Raw genomic sequence first — 6497 nt, 5'->3', positions numbered from 1 at the left:
AAGGCTGGCTCATTGTAAAATGCTTTTTAAGAAAATAAAGGATGGCACGGTCGCAAACCTAATATTTCCTGATGAAAAATATTTCACTATCCAGATGGCTCACAATCATCAAAATGAGTATTAGCTCCAAGCTAGGACCCCTTACCCATGGCAGCCAAATCCCACTTTCAACGCCAAAAACCAGTTGATTTGATGGTTTAGGCTGCTGTCAGCAAAGAGGACTAGTCTCCCATGATTTTCATTGAAGAAGGAGTGAAAATCAATTCCAATATTTGTATTGGGTCTGTTCTGAAATCTGGCCTTCTACCCTGGGTCAAGAATCATATAAAAAAGATCCCTATATATTTTCACAGGATGGCGCACCATTCCAAACAGCAAAATTACCCAGCAATGGTGCAAAGACAATTTGAGTGGCTTTTTAGACAAGAGCTTCTGGCCACCATCAGCCCCAGATATTAATCCCTTGGACTTTTGCTTATGGTCAATTTTGGAGAAGAATATTGGAGTGAAATCCTATGCAAATATTGCAGCCTTAAAGCTTGCCCTAATCCACGGACTTCTAGAAATATGGATTGCGAACGAGCTTCCCGGCAAATCAGCCTGCTCTTGGTTGTAGCCACTCCAGTGCTGCCAGGTCCAGACAGGCTAAAAACGCCAGATGACCCCCTAAAAACGCCAATTCAAGACATTCACCGCCAAATATATTTAAAAAAACGCCAGATACTCTCTCTCTTAGTATTCTAGGGCACTTCAATGTACAACCAGATGCTTTTCTGCATGAGTTGAATTTCCTGGCCTTCCATTAACTATTTGTGTCATGCACAGAGCTTGCTTTCACTACGGACTTTTATAGCTAGATATCTTAAGATTGTACCCTACTCTGTGGATTTCACAATTCAACTACTTTGATGCATTGCATTTCATGAAGCAAAAGTATGGTTCATTGTTTTTAGTGGATGCAAAGTTTGAACATTTTTCACACATAAAAATGTGAGTGATGTGATATCTGCCAAAAATCATAGTCCACCTTCAAGCATCTTAGAATCTATGACAGAGAAAGTTTTTTAACTCTAAAAGCTCTAGTGCCCCTGCATGCTTGTCTCTGGTTTGGTTTTTCAAAAGAGGTTGAACAGGATGGGGACATTTTTGTAATTCTGAAACAAGTGAAAATTGTGTTTATTTGGCCATGCCTTGATTTCAGTAAAAAATTGTATTGCCATTTTGACCAAATTGTGCCACATCTGATGCATTTATTGAGAAAGCAGCATTGAGAACAATGATTGCCTCCAAAGTTGAAAACACCAATTTGAAAACCTTGAAAACCTCAATTGAAACAGTAATGTTTGTACTCCATCTGCACTAAACACACAGCTATGTTATTTCTACAGAATATGATTGATGATCATAAAGTGATGCATGATTCACAATTCAAACTTGTCCTTTTGTGCTCAAAAGTGTGCTGTACTTTAATCAGGTGCTTTGAAGTATGAACCTGAAGGTGCAATGATATATAATTGCCAGGGAAAAACTTGCATTCTTGCAAAGCATCCTCAAAGCTTAGGGAAACTTGCCAATTTCCTTGATATTTGGGTCAAAACCCGCCTAAAGCCAGTCAAAAACGCCAGCAACCCAACTAAATCAACCTATCCGTCAATGTTGAAAATTTTCTCGCTGCACAAAGTACAAAATCGCCAGACAACGGCCAGATTCATCTTCCCCGCCAGACAGAATCTAAAAACGCCAGAAGTAGCAAAATCTGGCGGGTTGCACTGCCATCTGGCAGCAATGAGCCACTCTGAGCCACTTTTTGAATTAAAGTAATAAAATAAGAAACGTAGATCTCTTCAATGGACGGTAGGTCAATTCCATATCATTTACATGCAAAGTCGATCGTTTCAAAGTTATGTTGTCAAAAGCTTATGTAGCTGACCAAGAGCAGGCCAAAAATTGAAATTTTATGTTGTGTTTACTAAATAACTTTGAACATGTCTCCTGAGTTCCCTAGCTTTGGGCTCAAGACTTTGTGGTCGTATTTGGAATAAGATGCGTGGTTTAGGAGATAGGATATTTTTACTTCCGTTTACAGTCCATATCTCTAGAAGTCCGTGCCTAATCAAAGAGTGGGCCGCAATACCTCAGGAAACTATCCGTGTCTGTTGTGATAGGGTCCGTGGCCGTCTTCGACGTATTGTTGCTGCTACATGCGCCCAATTTGAGTGAATTTTTTTTGTATAAAGTGAGGTAATACCGGGCCGACGAAAAGTATTTATACAAATTTATAACAATCCGAATCTGTTCTTCAAAAGCTTTTATTGAGCTAATTAGACTAATTAGACATTAATTATTCAAATGAAAGCTGTAGATAATTATAAATTGAGTAATTAATTATGGGTGTGACCCCTGTAGCGGTGCTTGCTCGTGTACTGTTTTGTGCTCTGTCTTGTGATTCATATGTTCTTCCAGTCACTTGAATTAGAATAAACAAGGAGAGAAGTGCTTCATACATTTGACCACTTCAATGGTGACCCCAACAGTTCCAACTAGTCAGTTGGTGTTCGCTAAGAGTTTAGTATTCTGTTTCGTCATGTTGGAAGATGGTTTGACTCCGGCAGTGGTGAATGCCGTCACGGTCAAGCTTCCTGGTTTCTGGTCCGAAGAACCGGCAATGTGGTTTGTGCAGGCGGAGTCGCAGTTTACCTTGCGTTCAATCACCATTGATGAGACGAAATTTCATCATGTGGTAGCAGCTCTGGACCAGGCGACGGCGAAGAGAGTGGCGGACACTTTCCTCTCTCCCCCGGATGGACCAAAGTACGAGGAGCTCAGGAAGAGGCTCTTGTCAACGTTTTCTCTTACTTGTTATCAGAGGGCTCAGCGGCTGTTGCGAGTCTCGCCGCTGGGGGATCGTCGTCCCTCAGAGTTGATGGACGAGATGTTGTCTTTGTTGGGACAACATGAGCCGTGTTTCCTATTCCGCACAATATTCATGGAGCACCTTCCGCAGGAGGTTCGCACACACCTGGTCCCAATGATGGAGGAGGCGACGCCTCGAGACATGGCTCTCATGGCGGACAAGCTCGTGTCTGCTCAGTCCATGGCGGTCTTTGGAAGGGCACGTCGCAGGGGCCCAAAAGCTCACCCTCGGCGTCTCAACGGAAGATGTGGTGTCGGTTCCATCAGTGTTATGGGCCCAAGGCATTCAATTGCGAGCAACCTTGCTCCTATGTTCCGCGTGGTGCGTCGCCTGGGTTGGGCAATTCCAATGTTCACTGCGTCCTGGGAAACAAAGGGACCGGCCATCAGTAATGGGCATTGGTGGTCGCTTGTTATTTGTCATGAATAAATTGAATAATCAATCCTATTTCGCAGACTCCGGTGCCCCAATTAGTATTTTACCTGTATCACGTCGGGGTCACCATTGAAGTGGTCAAATGTATGGAGCACTTCTCTCCTTGTTTATTCTAATTCCTTTCATCTCCATCTCGGTGCTCGGTTGTCACACGCTGTTAATAAGCAGCTCAACGGAAACAGGAAGTTGTCAGCTATTGACTGATTATCGCAAAAATTGGTTTTTAATCACACAACCAATCAAAAAATGCAGATTAAAAATGTATATTTTTTTTTTCGCCGGCCCGGTAGACGAACCAAAATCAATGATTTGATATATGTGAGTCTATTTTGGGACCGGCAATACACGTTTTTGTTTCTAACACCTTAACCCGTCCGCCCTGTAGAAGTAGCCTAGCTTCACCCTTTTATTTCTGGCTCTCATTCAAGATCTATCAAGGGCCTCAAGTGGTGCAAGTGTTGGTGCAAGACCATCCAGGTGAAAAAAAGTTTATTTCTAAACATATTTTAGAAACATTTCAGGTCTTTTGGAAAGGAAAATTAATGGGTTTTTTTTTGAGTTTTATAAAATATTTCCGAGGAAATTATGAAAGATATTACACATAAGCTGACTCTGCACAACATTTCTCGTGATTTCCTCCAAATCGTCGGAAATGGCGTTTACAAGCCTTTATTAGGCATATTACAAAATTCATGAGCAAGCCAAAGTTTGACAAGTCAATACTTCAAAGTACTCAAAATAGGGTTGAGAAGAAAGCTCTCTGAAGCCTCGCTAGAAGACGTTTCAGTATTGCGTTAGCTCATGATCAAGTGCGTGAACATGGAGCTTGAATTCATTGAGCACTCTCTCAGCGGGAATGCATCAGATCAGGGGGTAACGCCATAGATAACTTCATATATAGATCGATCAAGGGCGCTGCGATTGCATGTTTTCGTCTCAGCTGTCGCTGGTGGAAAAATGGTTCATTCGTAGTCAAGCTACTTAGGACAACTATGGTGCAAATTTGAATCGTTGACGGCTCGTCCAAATTCAGAGTAGAAACACCTAATAAGTCTCCTTGTCAAGCAATTGCTCTCGTCCAGCACGCTTCATAAAACGGGTTTGAGTTAGTTGTCCGCCCACATTTTTAAGAACGAAATTTTGAAGAGGTTAAAATGGGGCTCAAGTTAAAGTTTTCATCCATGTGGTGGAAACACTTAACTGAAACGCAAGGAACAAGTCTGGGTTCAGGCTGACCTCCAGAGGTGTCGGAATTACCTTGTTTACGTATAGGCGCAATCATGTCGCCCACATTCAAGCACATTGTTGGGAGATTGAAACAAAATTCCGAATGCCTCATCATTGCGTTGCGATTTCGGATACATTTTGTTACACTTTTGAGATTTTCGAGATGCGTTGCTAAACAAGGGCAATCAATAGAGTACATGATTTGCTCTACTAATGTCCAAATCTTTTTTTTGACATGTTACGTGTATTATGCCCTAAAAAGCATGGTTTTTTATTATTCTACAGCTCTTTCTACCTGTATATTTGTAAGATTCAATTAAGATTAAAGAGGAATAACAAACGTTTCATGACAATAATTCAACTTGCCTGAAGCGAGATTTCACGAAATATCTTTGTCCTTTTTCCACCAGCGTCAGCTGACCTGAAAACATGCTCATGCGGTACAGCTCCTGTCGTAATCGTGATGTTTATAATGGAAGCTATCCAAAGATCTACATGGTGAGTATCAATCGGTGCCTAAGCCAGCCGGTACTGGCCTCTTCAGTCTGCCTACCCAACGGGGGTTTTGGCGCCAACTTTCCGGAACAAGCTCGAGAACACAGTTTTGCCTATAAATAAAGCTCACTCTATCACTCTGTCAATGAGTCGTAGAGTCATCCTCAACCATGTACGATTGTCTTTATCGAACCACCTATCGTATCCAAGTAAATATATCAGTCTAGTCCCGGTTATGGTAAACCTGAGCAAGTAGGGGAAATCAATACATGGTCCTTCGAGCCGGATTGCGGCTAGCACTTGTGGCGATTTATTCTGCGGACTTGGATTGCTGAGATATTCTCGGATTTAGGATATCTGATTACAGTACTTCGTGAATCAAGGGGTGAACCCTTCTGGAAAGGGACAATCCGACTTGTGAAGCGAAATAATTTGTCACCGTTCAAAAGCGCCGCTCCTGTTGAACGGGAGGGCGTGCTCTTACCGTTACTCTGGGGGTCTAGAATAAGCGTTGCGCTTGGACCCAACCCTGTTGGTTAGTAAGGAAGAGTTGTTCAGGTGTTCTAGATTTGTTCTCTTAAGTTCTGAAACTTCCAGAGGACCAGTAAAACCGTCAAACCAGATTCTAGAATAAGCAAGGGTCTTTGAGTCTATTGCTGGGAACAGTTTGTTTGACTTTGAAAATCCATTTCCTTAGTTCAGAGTTGAGAGTCTGCTTTTGAGTCTGGAGTATCAGGTTGTCAAGCTACGTCACCTAGGGCGCAAGCCGGAGGGGTGGGTCAGAACAAAGTTGTGAACAAGAACTGTTCAATTATAGCCGAGGCCATCGCCTAAATAGGGGCTACCTTTTTTGTACTCTGAGTGAGATCCCCAGTTTTGAAGATATTCGTTAACACGTTTCTGATTGATGGTATTTGGAATCTCAGCTTGAATTCGGAATTTGTTTCTTCTGAAAGCTTATCTTTCCAATTTATCAGTTTCAGATTATGTTCTAATTATGGCCAATTCCGACCAAGACCCACCGTTAGACCCAAACGACGAGCGTTCGGCCCCTCAATACTTCGAGCCACTTGGTACGGAAGAAGTGGAGGTAGGCCTTGGCTGTGTTCAATTTCAATCAAGTTGAGATGACGAACGAGTTATGCGCGAGCCAGGGGGAGTTTGAAATCGTCGGGCCATTATGGCAGGATGCGATTCGCCAAGAAAACCAGCTGGCCTCTGCCGACCAAATCAAGGCGATGTTGGCCATCAAGCTGCAAGAGGCAGCGAATTCAATTCCGGTCAGGCGTGTGGCTGAAAAGCGGTTCAAGGATGAGGTCGCCTTGTGTCAAAGAACCTTGGATAGCCTTCGTCGCGTCATCCCCAAGGCATTCAATTGCGAGCAAACTTGCTCCTATGTTCCGCGTGGTGCGTCGCCTGGGTTGGG

This window comes from Tigriopus californicus, chromosome 10, assembly GCF_007210705.1.
Source record: "Tigriopus californicus strain San Diego chromosome 10, Tcal_SD_v2.1, whole genome shotgun sequence".
In the NCBI taxonomy this organism is placed as follows: domain Eukaryota; kingdom Metazoa; phylum Arthropoda; class Copepoda; order Harpacticoida; family Harpacticidae; genus Tigriopus; species Tigriopus californicus.
This window is presented reverse-complemented; position numbering follows the sequence as displayed.